The sequence below is a fragment of the Anomaloglossus baeobatrachus genome, chromosome 1 (assembly GCF_048569485.1).
Source record: "Anomaloglossus baeobatrachus isolate aAnoBae1 chromosome 1, aAnoBae1.hap1, whole genome shotgun sequence".
NCBI classification, from domain to species: Eukaryota; Metazoa; Chordata; class Amphibia; order Anura; family Aromobatidae; genus Anomaloglossus; species Anomaloglossus baeobatrachus.
Genome location: NC_134353.1, coordinates 228,301,027 through 228,323,563, shown reverse-complemented (window position 1 = coordinate 228,323,563; position 22,537 = coordinate 228,301,027).

Here is a 22,537-nt window from a genome sequence, read left to right as displayed (position 1 = left end):
CTTACAATGGGCACTTCAGGTTTAAAGGCCATCATGCACGTCTCTATCCAGGGACAATGTGGAGCCTCCCAATTTTTGGCTGCCCTGCCTAAGGGCTATACTGAAATACACCCACTTCCTTAAAATGGACACTTAATGTTTTGAGGCCCTCATGCACGTCTCTACCCAGGGACAATGTGGAGCCTCCCAATTTTTGGCTGCCCTGGCAAAGGGCTATACTGAAATAGACCCACTTCCTTACAATGGGCACTTCAGGTTTAAAGGCCATCATGCACGTCTCTACCCAGGGACAATGTGGAGCCTCCCAATTTTTGGCTGCCCTGCCTAAGGGCTATACTATAATACACCCACTTCCTGACAATGGACACTTAATGTTTTGAGGCCCTCATGCACGTCTGTATGCAGGGGCATTGGTGAACCTCACAATTTAGGACTGCCCTGGCAAAGGAAAATACTACAAAGACTCACTTCCTCAAAATGGGCACATTAGACTCAAGAGGCCTTCATGTACGTCTCTTCTCAGGGACATCGGAGTGCCACACAATGTTTTCACGTAAAATCTTTCATGTATTGATCTCAAAAAGTAACATACACCAGATCTATCTCACTATTGGGTATGTGCCCTTAACATTTCCGCCATGAAAAATCATTTTGGGGTCATTTTGGAAGGTTTTCTGGTGAGTCCGTAAAAATGGCGTAAAACGCGGACAAAATTGTTCACAGCTGTGACTTTTGAGTGATAAATGCTTCAAGGGGTCTTCCCCATGCTGTTGCCATGTCATTTGAGCACTCTTCTGAGACTTTTGTGACATTTTTAGGGTTTCTCCATGCTGCCGGGAGGTCATTTCACAAAAATACTCGGGTCTCCCATAGGATAACATTGGGCTCGTTGCTCGGGCCGAGTACACGAGTATCTTGGGAGGCTCGGCCCGAGCTTCGAGCACCCGAGCTTTTTAGTACTCGCTCATCACTAACGTCCATCCAACCTAGTGTTGGTTTTAACCTTATGGAATACAATTTGTTTGTAACCTTATTTCTTGGATGTGATGCTGGAAACAATTTTTTTCTATTGCCGAAGTTTCGAGAGGTAGAGGCGGAGCTGTGGTGGAGGCGGAGTCTGAAGGGGGTTTGAAAATTTTGGCAGTATAGGGCTCTAAAATTCCTGGTGGCAGCACTAGGTAGGATGTACTAGCAACATACAGGGTGCGGTGCGGCTGAAGGAGTCCTGCCCACCAGTCTGCTGAAGAGGAGCATCCTCTGTAATGGTGACGGCATATAATACATAATTTATTATTATTTATTGGGAATGGAGGATTGAAACTGCATGGGTGACACACCCCAGCACTCTGTGCCCCACTGGCTCTCCCTCCATCTTGGATATCTCCAATGTCTGACTCCACATACTGTGTGTGCCCCTCCATTAGGATATTCTGCATATATCATGATGTATGTAGTGGATATAATGGAGGAGCACACACAGTGTACAGGCCGGGGACATCTGCCCACACCAATCCCATACTCCATATATATTTTCACTACTACAATAAGGCCATGTGCACACATTAAGTATTTGTTGAGGTTTTTTTACCTCAGTATTTTTTACAGATACGGAGGTAAAAAAAACTCACCAAATACTCAATGTGTGCATGTGCCCCAAGGCCTCGTGCACATGTTCAGTATTAGAGTTTTTGTTACCTTAGTATTTGTTAAGCTATGTTCACATAGAGCAGTTTTGCAGTTTTTTTCATTGTTTTTTTTTAATTGGTTTAATGCTAATATATGCTAATAATAAGCTGTAGCTTTTGCTCAGACTTTGCTGCAGAAAAAAACCACCCTGTGTGAACAAAGCCTGAGGTCACGTGCACATGCTCAGTATTGGTGAGTTTTTACCTCAGTACCTGTAAGGCCTTGTGCACACGTTCAGTAGTAGGCTATGTGAGCACGCTGCGGATTTGAGGAGATTTTTAATTCAGCATTTGTTAAACTATGTTCACACATTGTGTTTTTGCATTTTTGTTTTAGCAATAGTCTTGTTTACAGATTAAAGTTGTACTATTTAATACTATGCCTTAGTGGGTTTTTTTAGCTGAAGGGTATATTTATAAGTGGATGTTTCTTAGGTTATAGTTTCGGCAACTATTTTTCAGAAATGATCTGTTTCAGGTGTACGATGATGGACCCGTCACATGACCCATCACATGACCCGTGTGTAGGGATGGGGGGGCCCACAGATCCTGAACAGCCCGGGGCCCTGGTTACCCTTAATCTGCCCCTGCTCACACGTCTCCTGTATACAATTTGGTGGACCCACAGCCTCTTTGATACACAGTATGATGAGCCTAGAGCTCATCCAAAATATAGCATAATGGTCTCCACACTCTATAATAGCTGGTGAGTTCTACATGGCTATAGAGAGGTGCGGCCTGACTTTGCAGGAATCTCAGCCCTTGGTTTCCAGCAGAGTTTAGATTCCCTAGCCAATCCCCTTGCAGCAGGGGCTTGATGAGCCAGCTCTATCCAATTCTCCTCACCAGGTTCTTGTCCAGATTTCTGTCAAGTTTCCTGCGAGGTGTTTCTAGTGTTGTTTCTCCTGCTACCGATCAGTCTTGTTTAGCTGTACTGTCTGTTCTCTCCACTGCAGATCCACACTTGTGTACTGAACCTCTTCTGCCTGCCCTGATCTTGGACCGTCTGACTATGCCTCTGTCTAGCCCTCCTGTGCCTCCTATATCTGCTTTGACCCGTTGGTCAGCTGCTCCTGTCCTGGGGACTGCCCTGCAGGTGCTACCTGGTGTCTACTGGCAGCCCGGTCAATGCTCACCACCAGAGGCTTTAGTGAAGATGTGTGAAGACATTTAAGTACACCCCTCTAAGGTATGCCTTGCCCATGGTGCAGTGGGTCCACACCCAGCGTTACACCCATATTAGCTCCCAAACTGTATAATGGCCCTCGCATTAGCACCCTTACTGTATAATGACCCCTGCATTAGCTCCACACTGTAGAATGACCCTCACATTAGCTCCCATGCTTTAGACTTTGTCTGCACCATGACAAGTATGCACCATATAAGTATGATGCATTGAATTAGGCCAGAATTGGGCCGGAAGGGACCGGAAGGTAACTGCATACATAGTCACTGTAAACAATGTTTGTGTGTCTCTTAACTTTCACCTCTATAATACTTCACTTTCTACTGCCCCCTCTGATCCCTAAACCCAGTAATGAACTATTCATCTCTCCCTCCATCCTCCCCACCCATCTTCACCTTCCCCTCACATATTTTCTTCCACATTTCACCCAGTGTCTCCAGACACACACGGCCACCTCACGGCCTCTCCTGCTCCCACCTACTAACACTCTCACTGCTTCTCCTCACTGCTGGAGATATCTCTCCAAATCCTGGTCCTCCTCACCACATCCCTATTGTCACTTCAAACCCTCATCCACAATCTAACACAAATTTCCGCACCCTCTCAAACCTCATACCCATTCACCCAGCCCCCGCTCCCCCAGTCCCACTAACAAGAGCTCTATGGAACATTCGCTCTGTCTGCAACAAATTGTCCTACATCCATGATCTTTTCATCACTAATAAACTCTCCTTCCTCGCCATCACTGAAACCTGGCTCACCCCCTCTGACACAGCCTCTCCTGCTGCACTTTCTTATGGCGGTCTCCAACTCTCTCACATCCCCCGCCCCAGCAACAAGCATGGTGGAGGAGTTGGTTTGCTCCTGTCCGACCAATGCTCCTTTACACCAATTCCACTACCACCCTCTGTTACTCTCCCATCTTTTGAGGTGCACTCCGTACGCATCTACGCCCCCTTCAACCTTTAACTGGCTGTCATTTACCGCCCTCCAGGGCCAGCCACTGCCTTTTTTGATCATTTCACCTCCTGGCTACTACACTTTCTTTCCACCGACATCCCCACCATCATTATGGGTGATTTCAATATCCCCATTGACACTTCCCACTCATCTGTCTCCAAACTTCTAACACTCGCTTCCTCCTTCGGCCTCACTCAATGGTCTTCTGCAGCTACTCACAAAGATGGCCACACGCTGGACCTCATCTTCACTCGCCTCTGTTCCCTAACCTCTCTACCTCGCCTCTCCCCCTGTCTGACCACAACCTACTCACATTCTCTTCCCTCTCTTCACCAAGTACGCAACCCCCACTCCACAAACTTTCACACCCTCGCAGAAATGTCAAACACATTGATTTACACGCCCTTTCTCAGTCCCTTCTCCCTCTCACAGACATTGCATTTCTACACGATGCAGATGCTGCTGCAACTTTATACAACACTACAATCTCTGCAGCGCTCGATTCAGATGCCCCCCTCACACACACCAAAACCCGCACAATCAACAGGCAACCCTGGCACACGAGGCAGACTAAAGAACTAAGACGGGCTTCCAGAATTGCTGAGCACAGATGGAAAAGGTCTCATTCCACTGAGCACTTCATTGCATATAGAGTCCCTGACCACTTTCAAGTCCACACTCACTGCTGCAAAACAAACCTACTTCTCATCCCTCATATCCTCTCTCTCTCACAACCCTAAACAGCTATTCAACACTTTCAATTCTCTCCTCCGTCCTCCAGCACTACCTCCCTCTCCTCTCCTCTCAGCTGAAGACTTTGCCTCTTTCTTCAAGCAGAAGATTGACAACATCAGAGCAAGCTTTGGCCCACAATCACTACAGCCACTTTCTCACAGCTACTCAGCCTTCTTCCTCCAAATCCAGCTTCTCCGCCATGACAGAAAACAATCTTTCCACTCTACTCTCAAGATCACATCTAACAACCTGTGCACTGGACCCGCTCCCATCCCACCTCATCCCCAACATCACCGCTGTCCTCATCCGAGCCCTAACCCATCTCTTCAACCCATCACTAACAACTGGTGTATTCCCTTCATGCTTTAAACATGCCTCTATTACACCCATCCTCAAAAAGCCCTCCCTTGACCCATCCTCTGTGTCAAACTATTGCCCCATATCCCTTCTTCCCTATGCCTCAAAACTACTAGAACAGCATGTCCATCTTGAACTGTCCTCATACCTCTCATCCTGCTCCCTCTTTGACCAGCTAGAATCTGGCTTCCGACCGCATCATTCCACTGAAACTGCCCTAACTAAAGTCCCTAATGACCTACTATCCGCCAAAGCCAAGCGACACTACTCTATCCTCCTCCTACTGGACCTGTCCTCTGCCTTTGACACAGTAGACCATTCACTCCTACTACAGATTCTCTCATCTCTGGGCACCACAGACTTAGCCCTATCTTGGATTTCTTCATACCTAACCGACCGAACTTTCAGCGTCTCCCATTCTCACACCACTTCCTCATCTCGCTCCCTATCTGTCGGTGTCCCCCAAGGCTCAGTTCTTGGACCTCTGCTGTTCTCCATCTACACCTTCGGCCTGGGACAGCTCATAGAGTCCCACGGCTTCCAGTATCATCTCTATGCCGATGACACACAGATCTACCTCTCTGGACCTGACATTACCTCTCTACTAACCAAAATCCCACAATGTCTGTCTGCTATTTCATCCTTCTTCTCTGCGCGATTCCTAAAACGTAACATGGACAAAACAGAGTTAATTGTCTTTCCCCCTCCTGACTCATCTCCTCCAACAAGCTTTTCCATCAAACTTGATGGTTGCTCACTCTCCCCAGTCTCACAAGCTCGTTGCCTTGGAGTAACCCTCGACTCTGCTCTATCCTTCAAGCCACACATCCAAGCCCTCTTCAACTCATGCCGATTACAACTCAAAAATATCTCCCGGATCCGTGCTTTCCTTAACCAAGAATCAGCAAAAACATTAGTGCATGCCCTCATCATCTCCCGCCTCGACTACTGCAACCTCCTGCTCTCTGGCCTCCCTTCCAACACTCTTGCACCCCTCCAATCTATCCTAAACTCTGCGGCCCGCCTAATCCACCTCTCCCCTCGCTACTCCCCAGCCTCGCCACTCTGCCAATCCCTTCACTGGCTTCCCATCACCCAACGACTCCAGTTCAAAACATTAACAATGACATACAAAGCCATGCACAACTTATCTCCCCCCTACATCTGTGACCTAGTCCCCGGTACCTACCTGCACGCAACCTCAGATCCTCACAAGATCTCCTTCTCTGCTCCTCTCTTATCTCCTCTTCCCACAATCGCGTACAAGATTTCTCCTGTGCATCCCCCATACTCTGGAATGCTCTACCTCAGCACATCAGACTCTCACCTACCGTGGAAAGCTTCAAGAGGAACCTCAAGATCCACCTCTTCCACCAAGCCTACAACCTACAATAGCCCTCAGTCCAGTAGACCACTGCGCAACCAGCTCTGTCTTCACCTATTGTACCATCACCAATTCCCTGTAGACTGTGAGCCCTCGCGGGCAGGGTCCTCTCTCCTCCTATACCAGTCTGTTTTGTACTGTTAATGATTGTTGTACGTATACCCTCTTTCACTTGTAAAGCGCCATGGAATAAATGGCGCTATAATAATAAGTAATAATAATAATAATGACCCCTGTATTAGCTACCATGCTGTCTAATGGCCCCCACATTAGCTCTCAAACTGTATAAGGGTCCACACACAGTATAAGGCCTCCTACAATTTATAATGGCCCCCATACTGTATAAAGACCTCACACACTGTATAAGGACCCCATACAATGTATAAGGGACCTCACAATATAAACGACCTTTGCAATGTATATGGGCCTTACACAATGTATAAGGGACCTCCACACTGTAGAAAGACACCCAACACTGTATACAGGCATCCCACACTGTAAACTGCCCCCCCCCCCCATAGTATCACCTACAATATATAAGGGACCACACAGTACCTGCAATTGCAATACCCTGCAATGTATGGGGGACTCCACATTTATGATGCTCCCACAGTTCCACTACTTTTAATAAAAATAAAAAACATCATATACTCACCTAATCCAGGATCCTCGTGGGTCCAGATTAGGGTGGATCATCATGCTGTCATCGCACACATAGGACATCAGAATCCCAAAACAGTGTGATGACATCACTGTTCTTGGACACCAATGTCCTGTGGTTGCGCCAGCGCCATCATCCTGCAGTCTACAGAGTACAGAGTGGCATTGCAGGGAGATTGATTCTTTCTGCTCTATCACAGAGATTACCAGTGTTGGCATGCTGTGCACGCAGATATAGCCAATAGTGGCCGTAGCTCTGGTTAGGCCCCTCTGAGTGCGGGGCCCGAGGCAACCAACCCCTCTCCCCACCTAGAGCTGCACTACTGCTTGGATGGAGGTCCTTATGATTTTATTCTATAGTAGTGGACAGTAAAAGTACTTGTGCTGTCCTTAAAAAACACAAATAGCACTTGTATGACAAAAATTTACATATGAATGATCCCTTTGAGAGAGTAAAAGGGTTTTGCAAAGCAAATCAGAGAGGAGAGTGTGGGAAATTAATATAGATTGCCATGTAGGGCAGAGTATAAAGTCTGTAGAAGGAAAGCATATAGAGAAAATCACTCCTGAAATTAAGAAAAAATAATAAATAAGAGCTATTAAAATTATTGGCTCAAGTTCTTAAATGGTTAAAATTGCAATCAGCTTGTAAAAACAAGTAGCTTTGCATTTTACCTCTTATTGAAATTCTCTCAGAGGGATCATTTTATAATGCATAGCTAATTGCCTAGTGGTCTCAGAGTGACCAGTCACCTAAGATTACACTGCACGCCATTTGCAGGCTCTTTGTTTTGTTTTAGATCTTTCGAGATCTGCAGTTTCCGTATTGTTGGATCTGACCAGAATCCGTCACCTTGCACCGATCCATTGCTGCAGACTGTCAGAGAGCTCGGTTTGGACTAGTGGTTAGTTTGTCAATCTTCTAAAGAAGTAAAATGTGAACACTGTTTTATAGACAGCAGCCTCCAGGACATCCAGACTTTATAGTCACATACCTCCCAACTTTTAAAGAAGGAAAAGACGGACAAAGTTTGCGGCGCGCGTAGCGCGCCGCGGCAAATTTTTAGGCCACGCCCCCTAACCACACCCATTTCACAGTCACGCCCATATCCACTCCCCATCCACACCCATTCAGCACAAACACGCAGGCAGCCGGCGGGCCTCCAGCACGGACACGCAGGCAGCCAGCGGGCCTCCAGCACGGACACGCAGGCAGCCGGCGGGCCTCCAGCACGGACACGCAGGCAGCCGGCGGGCCTCCAGCACGGACACGCAGGCAGCCACAGTGAGGCGGCCGGTCGCCTTCACAGACAGGCGGCCGGCCGCCTTCACAGACAGGCGGCGGGCCGCCCGCACAGAGAGGCGGCCAGCCGCCCGCAGAGAGAGGCGGCCGGCCGCCCGCACAATGAGGCGGCGGGCCGCCCGCACAGACAGGCGGCAGGGGGGCGCCCGCACAGACAGGCGGCAGGGGGGCGCCCGCACAGACAGGCGGCAGGGGGGCGCCCGCACAGACAGGCGGCAGGGGGGCGCCCGCACAGACAGGCGGCGGGGGGGCGCCCGCACAGACAGGCGGCAGGGGGGCGCCCGCACAGACAGGCGGCAGGGGGGCGCCCGCACAGACAGGCGGCAGGGGGGCGCCCGCACAGACAGGCGGCAGGGGGGCGCCCGCACAGACAGGCGGCAGGGGGGCGCCCGCACAGACAGGCGGCAGGGGGTGAGGGGGGAGGGAGGGAAATCAGCGCTGGGGAGATTAGTTTACTGTACCAGCAGCAGCACAGGCAGCGCTCCTCTCTATGCCACGTCTACTAGGATGGTAGGAGGGAAAAGCAGGGAGGCGGAGAGAGAGTGGGTGGGCGGAGCCCGGGAGCCGGCCGTCCCGCCCGTGGCAACGGGACAAACAACGTAAAGCGTGAAAGTCCCGCTGTATCCGGGACGGTTGGGAGGTATGCAGCATGTTAGAATGTGTACATAAGATCCCGCTGGTGGTGGCCGCAGCTTATAGGCCCCAAATCTGGTGACAGGTTCCCTTTAAAGTGAACCTGTCAGGTGCAATATGCACTCAGAGCCAGGAGCAGTTCTGGGTACATATTGCTAATCCCTGCCTAACCGTCCCTGTATACACTAGCATAGATAAAGGGATCAAGAACAAATATTTTTAAAGATCTTATATCTTATGCTAATGAGCGCGGGGACTAGTCACAAGGGCGTTACTTCACTTGGCTAGTCGGCTCGCATAGCATGTTAGCATGTTATTACGCCCCTGTGTGAGTACTAACACGCTATATGAGCCGACTAGCCAAGTGAAGTAACGCCCTTGGGACTAGTCCCCGCGCTAATTAGCATAAGATATAAGCTCTTTAAAAATACTTTTTCTATAGATGCCTTTATCTATGCTAGTGTATACAGGGACAGTTAGGGAGGGATTAGCAATATATACCCAGAACTGCTCCTGGCTCTGAGTGCAGATTGCACCTGATAGGTTCCCTTTAAAGGGAACCTGTCACCAGAAATTTAGCAAAAAAAATAAAAGATTCCCCTCTGCAGCTCCTGGGATGAATTCTGGAAAGGTTCCTGTTGCTATTGTGCCCCCTTTGAGACCTAAAATAATACTTTATGAAGTCTTACCTTTTTGTATGCAAATCTGTTTTTATGGTCACGGGGGCGGGCTGCCTGGCGTCCGTTATTCCCCCTCCTGCCGTTGTACGCCGTCCCCCATTGCTCATTTCCATACATGAGGACGCCTTCCTCATGTAACTGTCCTCCTGAAGTTTTGTGCATGCCCAGTGCCACTCTCGCGGGAGTAAGCACTGTGCAAAGTGTGAACGCTTTTGAGGTGATTGCGCAGGCGCGAGATTATGGGCGGCGCTGTGATTGTCATCAGCAGCGTTATCCAAGTACCCACCCATAATCTCGTGCCCGCGCTTCTCACTCTGCCTCCACTGTTATGCGCAAGCACTGGCCATATGAACCACGTTACCTATTACCATGGGCGCGAGATTATGGGCGGCGCTGTGATTGTCATCAGCAAAGTCATCCAAGTACCCGCCCATAATCTCGTGCAAGCAGTAATAGGTAACATGGTTCATATGGCCAGCACTTGCGCATAACGGTGGAGTCAGAGGGAAAAGTGCGGGCACGAGATTATGGGCAGGTACTTGGTTAACGCTGCTGATGACAATCACAGCGCCGCCCATAATCTCGTGCCTGCGCAATCACCTGAAAAAGCATTCACATGCGCAAAACTTCGGGAGGACAGTTACATGAGGAAGGCGTCCTTGTGTATGTAAATGAGCAATGGGGGACTGCGTAAAGCGGCAGGAGGGGGAATAACGGACGCCAGACAGCCCGCCCCCGTGACCATAAAAACACATTTGCATACAAAAAGGTAAGACTTCATAAAGTATTTTTGTAGGTCTCAAAGGGAGCACAATAACAACAGGAACCTTTCTAGAAGCAGCCCAGGAGCTGCAGAGGGGAATCTTTTATTTTTATTGTGAAATTTCTGCTGACATGTTCCCTTTAACTGGTAGGGGAGCCAGGATAAAGCAGAGCTGAAGTTGTTGGGAAGCTAGGACCCAGCAGCTCTGCTCCACAGGCAGGAGACCACTGATCGGTAATAGAAGCCTGCAGATGTCACTCTGCATAGGTTATTGTCACTGCTATCTGCAGGAGATAAGTGCTGATTGCATGGTCTCCTCAGCTTCCTGATTCCCCGTGTCTGCAGCAGTGAGAAGCCGCACACGGGGAATCAGAGACAACAGCTGCAGACAAACGCAGGCTCCGGGACTGGGGGGGGTCGGCTCTGGTGCAGGGGGGGGGGGGCTCTGCTGCAGGGGGGGGGTCGCTCTGCTGCAGGGGGGTCGCTCTGCTGCAGGGGGTGATTCATACCTCAGCAGCAGTCACAGGAGGAGTAGGTGCGCGCTCGGCTCTGTAATGAATAGTAGAAGGGAGAAACAGCGAGGCGGGGCTACAGTGGGTGGGTGGAGCCGTGACAAACAGCCTCACGGGCGGGACCCGGGATCAAAGGCTCAGAAGAGGGACTGTCCCGCTGTATCCGGGACGGTTGGGAGGTATGTAGTCATCATCACACCCACAAGAACAAAATGTAAAACTAGGAGCAGATTGTAAACTGTATATCAATGGGGTTTGGAAATGAATGCAAGAATGAAGACTGCAGACTGAAACTTAGTGCCATTTTTTTATTGTTAAAGATAACTACTAACATATGTAAAACACATTTTTTTTCCATGTCAAATATGAGTACAGCATTTAGATACTTGCTACAACATCTTAAATATTGAGTCAGAAAGAAAAATGATGGCCTCATATAGCACACTACATTGTTTTCCTGCTTACAGGTTCTGAAAAATTTTGGGCAGAACAAACACAGGGAATCTGTCAGCACGCTTTTGCTATTTAGTCTGAGAGAGACATACTGCAAGGGCAAAGAGCTTTATTCCACAGATTTTGAATTTATTATTATTATTAATTTATTAGGCTATGTATTGTATTTAAACATAATATTTTATCAGCAGAAGATTATCAATAGAGAACTTGGTCTCTTATCCTACCACTCAGGCTAACCTATGTAACTCAACCTCCATCACTGATTGGCAGTTTGCTGACAATATATCTTAACGCTCACTAGGAGGCAAGTGAAAGAGGACCCATTGGACCACAGGGGGGACCCATGCTTATTCTGACGTGGGATGAACAGCGCCAGACCCTCATTAGGTGAGGGTGGGGGTCGGCTTGGCTGCCAATTGACACCAGGTGCTGCTCCTAGGGCAGAGTTCGGGGCTGTAGCAGCTAACCCCTGGGGTAGAGGACGCAGGGATGGAATCAGGTGCAGACAGGTACAGTCTATAGTGCAGACAGGTGCAACCAGGACGGCTGATGCTGACAAGACAGCTGGTACAGACAGGTAAGGAGGGTACAGCAGATACTAAAAGGTATGGGAAAGCAGGCTCAGGTACAGGTAAGGGCACAGGGAAATGGGACCTGACAACTAGCTAGAAAATGGGTAACTGACTAACTAAACACTTTGCTCAGGCCCCGCCCCTAACGGGAGGATACCTTAAGTACGAAATGCCTCTCAGACATAGGCTGACAGGCACTTCCGGGTAATTGTGCACTGGCCGTTTAAGAGCAGGGAAGGCGCATGCCCTAAGCATTCTCCTGGGGAACCTGTGTGGTGTGGGCAGGCCCCAGGAGCAGGATGCAGCAGAGCACATGGACGGCTGTGGAAAGGTGGAGGAGGGCACAGTCCAGCTAAATTGGTGGGTATGTCGATGTCCCTACAGGAACGTCATCATTACAGTACCTCCTGCCCCCTTATGCCCCCTCTTCACCAGGCCTGAAAGCAATTCTTTCTCCAGATCATTTAGCATAGCGTGAATATCACAGCCCTTGACAGATCATCCTTAAACCTCCCAGATAGACCTTCCCAAGAGGTGGCAACGAACACCTGATTATTCTATCCAAGTTTTGAGAGGGTGTGCAATTGAACCGCATACTGACAGACACCCTAAACTCCTTTACGAAGCTGCAGAAGAGACGACACAGCAGAGGCAACACGACCCAGCTCATCAAAAACTTTCCAGATGGCCTCCAGGAAGTCTCAGATGTCAAAGTTAATTGGGTCTCTTCTCTCCTAAAGGAGGGTTGACCAGGCGAGAGCCTTCACACCAAAGTGCAACATTAGGAATGCCACTTTGGCTAGGGGTGAAGAAAACTGGTGGGATTAACAGTCCAAAGTGCAGGGTGCCCTTGTAAACAATTGCTTTGAGTCGCATCAAACCGTGTTGGAACAGACAGACAAGGCATGAATATTGTCTGTGCTAGAGGCAGAGGCAGATGTGACAACCGATCCCAGGTGGTTCAAATGAGTCTTCACAAACCACAGATGAGACAGAATCTGATCTTGCTGGGCTCGCATGTGAGACATCTCCTGGTACGGTGGTGGAAATGAAAGGGTGTCGGAGTCGGTGATGTTTATGGCCTGAGTAAACTGTAACACTCACTGGGAGGGCAAGCGGGAGTGGACCCACTGGACCTCAGGGAGGACATAGGCTTATGCTGATGTGGGAAGAACTTAACTAAGCACCCACCAGGTATTCGCAAGAACCTCATTTGGTGAGGATGGGCTTGGCTGCCAGTAGACGCCAGGTGTCACCACCAGGGCAGTGTCCAGGGCTGCGGAACTGACCCAGGATAAGGGATGCAGGGACGGACTCAGGTGCAGGAAGGTACAGTCTCTACTAGAGACAGATGCAGTTGGGATGGCTGATGCTGACAGAACAGGTAAAGACACAGCAAGATGGGACTTGACAACTAGCTAGCAAGCTGGTAACTGACTAAACACATTGCTTAAGCCCTGCTCCTAAGGCGAGGATGCCTAAAGTACCTAGTAATAGTGTGCTGACCCTTTAAGAGAAAGGAAGACTGATGAATGCCCAAATCCCCAGGAGACATGCCACACAGACCCTGGGTGCAGGAGGCAGCAGGAGACGTCATGGATGTGTCGCACCTAGGGATATGGGGTACTCGGTCCAGGGCAGTGTGTCTCTTGGGAATGTCACGGTGGTGGCCATTGCCAGGTTCCTTGCTCTGTGCCCTTTTTGCAATGGGGTGTATTTACAGGGGATTTAGGTTAGTGTTCATATGTGACGCCACTTGCGGTGTTGCGGCTTTATATATATGGAGCCGCTGCTGCAGAATGTCTCTACTGGGGCTGGTGGTAATTGCAGCCTGGATGGTAGGCCCTCCGCAAGCAGGGCGGAGCCCCAGAGGATGGGTGTTGTGACGGGCGTCGGAAGAAGGTAGTCCACACAGAGGTATAGTGCAACTGGTTTTTACTGACTGTTGGTAAGGGGAAACATGTTACCCGAGGCCGGATGGTTTCACCTTCAGGTCCCCTTCATCCCAGTGCCAGTTCAGTACTCTGGTACTTTCTTACACTGCACCTGTCTCTGGTAAATGGGTCCCCGTGGCGTAGAACAACTGGATGTCCCCGTCTGGTGGTTTGTCCACTTCTGTCTGTCGTGGGCGGAGGAGGGGACGCTGCGCTCTCCCACTGCTCGGGTCCGGCTGCTGCTGCTGCTGCTCGAGCGGTGGGCCGGATCCCGGGGACTCGAGCGGCGTTCCTTGCTCGTGAGTGAAAAGGGGTAGGGATTGGTTGGATGGTGGATTTGAGTATTGTCCGTGACGCCACCCACGGTTGTGGTGATATTGGTGACACCACCGCTGCTCTGGACGGGGATCCCGGGAGCGGTGACAGGGAGCAGCTTTGTTGTTAGTTCTCCCCTCCGTGGGTAGGGGGTTGGTTGTCCTGGGGCCCGGTGATGGGGTAGGGATGGATGGCATTCGGGTTACGGGGCCTGGTGAGGTGCAGGGTCGCAGGGGCAGCGCTGTGCCGCACGGCAGGGTGGTACTCACTCAGCCAATGATGAGGACACAGTTCTCGGTAAAACACACGGCTGGATGGACGGGTCCCACAGGCGGCTGCGGTGGTTTCTGCTCCCGGCAGGTTGATGGTGACTGCCTTTCCCTGCACCTATGTACGGTAGATGGTTACGATGGGTTCCCACCGGTAACCCGCTCCCCAGCCTGGATATGGGCTGGAGGAGCCCCTTTTTGCCCGCAGGCTCTGGCCCTGGAAAATGGTTGCCTTGGCGGTGGCGGTGTCTCCCCCTCACGGTTGGGCTGTTGCCTTTTGTCGGGACTTGGCTGCTGGGGAACCCAGGAGGTTCCCTTCTCTGACGGATTCGACAAATTCACGGCGACTCCTAGCCTTGTCAGGGTCCGTAAACCCTTGCGAGATGGTGCTGACTTCACCTTGTGTACCGGTCCGGTACCGCCGGGCCACCGCCCGTCCACGGTCCTTACGGTAAACTCCGATCGGTCACTCCTGCAGACAGTCACCACCGTCTGCCAACCTTGCTGTACCGCCCGGGCCACACACCCGGACGCTGTCAGTTAGTTGCTCCACTACCACTTCACCTCCTTCCACTTTCACCTCCAAAACTGATCTGTTTACTTTTCCCGCCTCCAGGACTGTGAACTCCTCGGAGGGCGGGGCCAACTGCCTGGCCCACCCCCTGGTGTGGACATCAGCCCCTGGAGGAAGGCAACAAGGGTTTTGTGTCTGACTTCGGTGTGCCTGACCGGGAGTGTGGGGTCTGTGGGTGTTGTGCTCTGTGGCCCCTGGCTTGTCCAGGGCGCCACATGTCTACCTGACGGTAGCGTGAACCCTGTGGGGTTGGAGTCTCTGGTCCTGTCGCCAGTTCTCCCTTTGCTACTGAGTCTTCAGATTTTTAGGGTCAGCGAGGTCCTTCATGGTCCCCTCGCTGTGCAGGTATTAACAGTTCGGCTTGGAGATCTTTTATGTCCTAGAGTTCTGTACCCCATCGGTGCGTAGTTCCGGGAGTACTCCACCGTACTCCACCGGCAACCACTCTCCCGGGTACCAGGTTACCGTTAACCTGGGTCAGAACGTCTCCACACATCCACCTTCACTCTCAGACTTTTTCTGACTACTCTCCACAATCTGCCCATCCCACCTGGTCAACTAGTGGACTGGTTTGGCTCTACCTCTAGGCTGCCATCCATTCGTCTGACCCTAGCTATGTACTATTGTATGGGGGATTGTTGGGGTAAAACTGGAATTACCTGGGTTTTTGGTGTTACCGGCACTGGTCTCCCAGAGCCCTAGAGGGTAGACCCTGCATCCTTGTGGGGATGGAGAACCTTGTAGCACCCTGATAGCTTCAGAGGCGCTACAGATGGACACAGGGAGGTGGCAGAGGGCACAGAAGAAAGAAAGAAAGAAAATAAGAATAAAGCAAGCGCTTCATACTTACCGGTCTCTGCACAGCTGTACACTGCTTCCGGGGCCGCTCACTCTTCTTCCTTTATGCATATGCACTACTTCCCCCACACACTGACTGTAGTAGAGTGAGCGGTCCCGGTAGCAGTGTACAACAGAGACCGGTAAGTATGAAGCACTTGCTTTAATCCCCCTATGCCTTCTACCACCATTTTTAAGCACCTGATTCGGATCCACATAGACTTATATGGGAACCAGCACCCGGTCAGATATTTGGAATCAATACTGGGCCAAAACCGGGGTTTTTTTTTTTTTTAAAACCCGGTTGGATCCCCCTGTGACGCCCTGGGCAAGCCAGGGGTCACAGGTCACAACACCACACGCACCCCACATTCCCTGCAGGTACATCAAGCTAACCCAAAATCCTTGTTGCCTTCCTCCAGGGGCTGATGTCCACACCAGGGGGTGGGCCAGGCAGTTGGCTCCGCCCACCGAGGAGTTCACAGCCCTAGAGGCGGGAAGAACCAGGCAGATAGAGTTTGGAGGAGGAAGTGGAAGGAGTTGAAGTTGAAGTCTAGCTGAGGGCTAGAGTGGAGTTGAGTGAGGGAAGTGAAAGTAGAAGGAAGTGGTAGAGGAGCTTAGGAGAGAAGCTGAAGTAAAGTGAAAAGAAACAGTTTGTAAAGCCTGAAGTTGGTCCGGGTGTGTGCCCCGGACAGTGACAGCAAGGTCAGCAGACGGCGGTGATAGTCTGCAGGGGGACTGCTCGGAGGTTGCTGGAAGGACCGCGGACGGGTGGTGACCCGGCGGTACCGGAGCAGTATACGAAGAACAGTCAGCACCAGGGCAGGGGCCTTTCGGATCACGGCAAGGCTAGGAGTCGCCATAATTTGCCAAATCCATCAGTGAAGGGGACGTCTGTCTCCTAACAACCAAGTCCCGATTGAAGGCAACAGCCCGACCGTGAAGGGGAGACACCGCCACCGCCAGGGCACCAGTTTCCCAGGGCCAGCGCCTGCGGGCAAGAGTAGAGCTCCTTCGGCCCAGCTTGAAGCCGAGGAGTGGGTAACCGGTGGGAACCCATCGCTACCAAAAGGACTTTACATAGGTGCAGGGAAGAGACCGTCACCGCTAACTGCAGGGAACATCAGCACCGTGAACCGTCCGAGGGACCCGTCCAACCAGCCGTTTGTTTACCGAGAACTGTGTCGTGTTTACTGGCTGAGTGAGTACCTCCGTGCCGTGCGGCACAGCGCTGTCCCTGCACCCCTGCACCTCCACAGGCCCCAGACCCGCCTGTCCACCATCCCAATCCCATCACCGGGCCCCGGGAGCACCACAACCCCTACCCACGGAGGGCACATCAACATCTGGCTGCTCCATACCATCACTCCCGGGCTCCCCATACAGAGCAGCGGTGGTGTTAACAAATCACCACAACCGTGGGTGGCATCACGGACAATAAACTATCCCAAAACACCAATTCCCCTTTTCACTCACGGGCGAGGAGCGCCGCTCGAGTCCCCGGGATCCGGCCCATCGCTCGAGCCACCGAGCAGCGGCAGGCCGCAGCAGCCGCTGCAGCCGGACCCGAGCAGTGGGAGAGCGCGGCCTCCCCTCCTCCACCCGCGACACCTCCATCCCAGGTATTGGCAGGTTTGCTCATCAGTACTCAGCAGCTACTAATCTTTTACAGGAGCATTTACAGTTTCCCATTTTGCAAAATTGTAATGTATTCATAAAATCAGATAAGATACCATACTGATGGTCCGTATGGCATCTGATTTTTTTTTGTCTTGTACTGTACCGAGTGAAATCACAGCATTCTGCAATTTTTTTCTCATACCGAATACAGCTGAGAAAAAAAACACAGATCTGCACTTCCTCATTGAAAAACATTGGTTCGAGTGCAATCCCTTTTCTTATTGAATTGCACTAATCCGATTTATACACTCCTATGAGAGAGCCCAAACTATAATAAAACACTGAGACCCTTAGTCACTTAAATATATTTACTTTAAGCAGTTAGTATGTCGCCCAGGGTTAAGGGGTACTCGGTCCCGGGCGGTGTATAACGGTGGGATGTCCCTTTGGTGGCCGTTGCCCAGTTCCGTGCCCTGGGTGCTTTTTAAAAGGGGAATATTTACAGGGGATTTTGAATAAAGTTCACATGTGACGCCACTTGCGGTTTTGCGGCTATGGGGATGCAGTCGCCGCTGTACAGTTCTTGCTACTGGGGCTAGTGTTAATGGTAGCCTGGATGTTAGGCTCTCAGCAAGCAGGGCCAGGCCCCAGAGGATAGGTGATGTAAACAGGTGTTGGAAGAAGGCAGGCCACACACTGGGTTGCAGTATAACTGTTTTTTTTTTTTTTTTACTCACTTTCAGTTGTAACTGGTCACCCGGGGAAGGCTAGTTTCAACCATAGATCCCCTTAGTCCCAGTGCCGGTTTAGTGACCTGGAGGCTTCTTTCCCCTGCAACTGTTTTTGGTTGGTGGGTCCCCGTGGCTTGGAGCAACTGGGGGTCCCCTCCTGGTTGTCTCTTACAGCAGTCCGTATGACGGTAGCGTGAACCCTGTGGGGTTGGAGTCTCTGGTCCTGTCCCCGGTTCTCCCGTTGCTACTGTGTCCCGAACTTCAAGGTCAGTGAGGTCCTTAATGGTCCCCTCACTGTGCAGATTTTATCAGGTCTGCCTGGAGCTTTTGCCTGACCTAGGATTCTGTACCCCATTGGTACGTGGTTCTAGGAGTACTCCACTGGCAACCAACCGCCTTGGCCCTCAGGTCTCTGTCACACTCCTGTCAGTGCATCTGCTCTCTTTCACTGCAACTACAGACTGACAACTGTCTTACTGACTGTCCACTGTCTGCCCCTCACACCTGGACATCTAGTGGACTGAATTGGCTCCAGAGTGCCATCCATAGGTCCAGAGACCTTCTGAGTGGCTATTCATAGGTCCAACACTAGCCTGGTACCAGTATGACGCCCGTGAACTAGCCAGGGTGTCACAAGGTACTGCACTCCTTTCCTCTTTTGGTGCAGGGCTCAACCCCCCATTGTTCTGGGATCCTAAACTTTGGTATTGCTCCATCAGCATTAAAATCCTACCAACACCTCGCCCCACACCCTGTCAGGCACACCAGTGGGTGGTCTATCTGTAACAGGGCCACCCGCCTAGGGGTCAGGCACACTAGTGGCAGGGGCTGAGTCAGTTGAGTGGTAGCCCTCAGAGAGTGAGGAGCTGGAGGGAGTTGGAGCTCCCTGGGAGACATTGGCTAGGTTGCCGCAGATGGTGGTTTGGGACCGGAGGAGTTGGAGACCAGGTCGCAGGGTATTAGAAAGGTGTGCCAGACTAAGTTTGGGAGAACGGTCGGAACCTGAAAATGTAGTAACCGAACTGTTACCAAGCAAGGCGGGGTACTGGACCCTAGATCAGGGAGTAGCTTCACACAACCTGATAATTAACCTGTGGAGGATAGTCTCTTTCTGAACTTTCCCCAAGAGCTCAGAGATCGAAAGCATCAACACAATGAGGGGGATTGGACTTTACAGCTTATGTGTCCCACTGACATCCCAAGTGTCAGCCATCGAGAGCACAGCTCCTTTATTTAATTATAGGGAGCGAGACCCCGACAGCTTCAGGCCAAGGGGTCACTCAGAATCTAAATTCTAGTGCATGGAGGCAGGTTACAAACCATCAGCAATACCAACAGGAACCGACTCCCTGACGAGCTCCCCTGAAGTGGCAGCGGCACCCAGAGACTTGGTTTACTACTGTGTCAGAGTCTGCTTTATGGTCTCATCAACACCAACATGGCCTGAGTGAGTACATTGCCTTCCCCTGGGTCCAACCTGCACTACGCTCCCCTACACTCCACCATCCAGAGTTCCGGGGCCTCCCCAACCCATGGAGGGAACGTCATCTGGCTGCCCCGCTCTATCTCCCCCGGGTACTCCCATCGGCGGTACTCCATGGGTGGCGTCACGAACATTACTCCCCTGTAAATAGCTCCCTATATAATAGACTCTCGAGGCACGGCAACCTCAGATCCAAGCAGTCCGACTGTTGCAGGGGCGGTACACCAGTCTATTGGGATTTGGGGGGAACAACAGGGATTAACTGGAATGTTTGGTTGTGACCGGCACTGGTCTTCTGGGTACCCTGGGGGTAGGCCCTGCATCCTGGTGGGGATGCAGTACCTTGTAGGTCCCTGATGTCCTCAGGGGCGCTACATTAGCAATGAACAATAAGCAGAAAAAGTTGCTAATCAATTGTCTATTGGTAGTTATGGGCCATTGTGCTTGGCAATACTCGGTACTCGATAGAGCACTTGGTTGCTCAACACTTGAACGAGTATCCTGCTAATCCGGGGCCATGCTCGAGTTCCAGCCTTGCATGTTTTGCAGCTTTTTTTCAGCCTCTAAACATCGGGGGATTACTTGCCAATCACGGTAATGCCGTAACTATGTTGGCTACTGTCATTACTGTGATTGGCCAGCCACATCACATCATTAGTGACCTGGGAGCCAGAGATGTGTCCAGTGATCTTCCACATGCTCTACCCATTCCATTTCACCTTTGTTTCCATCTACTGCAGTGATTTTTAGACCCCCACATATCTCGAGTTTCCATTTGACTTCCATTAATCTTGTTAGTTAAGACGAGCACTCGAACATTTCAAATTACTCGACTCAAGTAACGAACACTAAAGCATTTTAGTGCTCACCCCTCCCTATTTATTAGTTATATTGCCTTCTCGTATTACAATGCATTGCACTACTATTTTTTTTCTCCAGTGTAAATTTGTTCACATGGCCAGTAGGCTCTTTTCCCACTGGACTTTGAGACTTTGAGACCTCAGTTTTTGGGATTGGTAGAGATTCTGTCGCGGGCGGAGGAGGGGACGCTGCGCTCTCCCACTGCTCGGGTCCGGCTGCTGCTGCCGCTGGTCTGTGGTGGCTCGAGCGGTGGGCCGGATCCCGGGGACTCGAGCGGCGTTCCTCGCCCATGAGTGAAAAGGGTGTTTGATTGTGGGGATTGGATATTGTCCGTGACGCCACCCACGGTTGTGGTGATATTGGTGACACCACCGCTGCTCTGGACGGGGATCCCGGGAGCGGTGACAGGGAGCAGCTTTGATGTTAGTTCTCCCCTCTGTGGGTAGGGGGCTTGGTTGTCCCAGGGCCCGGTGATGGGGTAGGGATGAATGCCAGACGGGTTACGGGGCCTGGTGAGGTGCAGGGTCACGGGGGCAGCGCTGTGCCGCACGGCACGGTGGTACTCACTCAGCCAATGATGAGGACACAGTTCTCGGTAAAACACACGGCTGGATGGAGACGCCACAGACGGCTGCGGTGTTGTTTCTCCCGGCAGGTTGATGGTGACTGCCTTTCCCTGCACCTATGTACTGTAAACGGTTCCAATGGATTCCCACCGGTAACCCGCTCCCCAGCTTGGATATGGGCCGTAGGAGCCCCTTTTGCCCGCAGGCTCTGGCCCTGGGAACGGTAGCCTTGGCAGTGACTGTGTTTCCCTCTCATGGTTGGACTGTTGCCTTCTGTCGGGACTTGGCTGCTGGGAAACCCAGGAGGTTCACTTCGCTGACGGATTTGGCAAATTCACGGCGACTCCTAGCCTGGCCGGGGTCCGTAAGCCCCTGCCAGATGGTGCTGACTTCTCTTTGTGTACCGGTCCGGTACCGCTGGGCCACCGCCCGTCCACGGTCCTTACGGTAGACTCCGATAGGCCACTCCTGCAGACAGTCACCACCGTCTGCCAACCTTGCTGTACCGCCCGGGCCACACACCCGGACGCTGTCAGATAGTTGCTCCACTACTACTTTCCTCCTTCCACTTGTACTTCCAAAACTAATCTGCCCACTTTTCCCGCCTCCAGGACTGTGAACTCCTCGGTGGGCGGGGCCAACCGCCTGGCCCACCCCCCTGGTGTGAACATCAGCCCCTGGAGGAAGGCAACATGGGTTTGTGTCTGACTTCGGTGTGCCTGACCGGGAGTGTGGGGTGTGTGGGTGTTGTTCTCTGTGGCCCCTGGCTTGTCCAGGGCGCCACAATTCCAATGGTCAAGCTCCCAGAGATGATAGACTTGCCTACTATCTTAGGGGGTGATAATAGTGTAGTAGACAAATATGACGTCAGAATGATATAAACATAATACATCATCTGTGTAGCTTATTACGAAGCCGAAGAAAATAACATATTTGGCCTAGAACTTAGTATCAACCTTTCTGAGACATTATAATTAGGATGCCTGGATTATTATAATGGAAAACTCTTTTCACTGAATCTAAAACTTAATTAATTTGTGATTAACTTGAAATCAAAATTACTAAACCAATGGCTGCCAGGATTTTAAGATTTTTACAACAGCCTAGATTTACTAACATCCACAGCAAAATAGGATGTGCTAATTGCATAAATTGAGAACTTTTCTTTCTGCCTACGTGTCAGAGTTCAACATTAAAATGCATGTGAGTATCTCACCATTAAGTGAAAAGTGTCCTTCAGCACGTTCCAATTTTCTCCAACAAGAAATATCTTATTCACTGCTCAAACATTATGTTTTTATATGACCTGACCCCATTTCCCTCTGTTTGACCCTTACAAACTGCCCAACTGGGATATCAGTAATATGTGCCAGAAATGAGAAAATATGCAGGTCTTTGTATTACTGATCTGTATTTTCAGCTATTTATCTTATAAGTTTGGCATCAACCAGAACTTGTGTA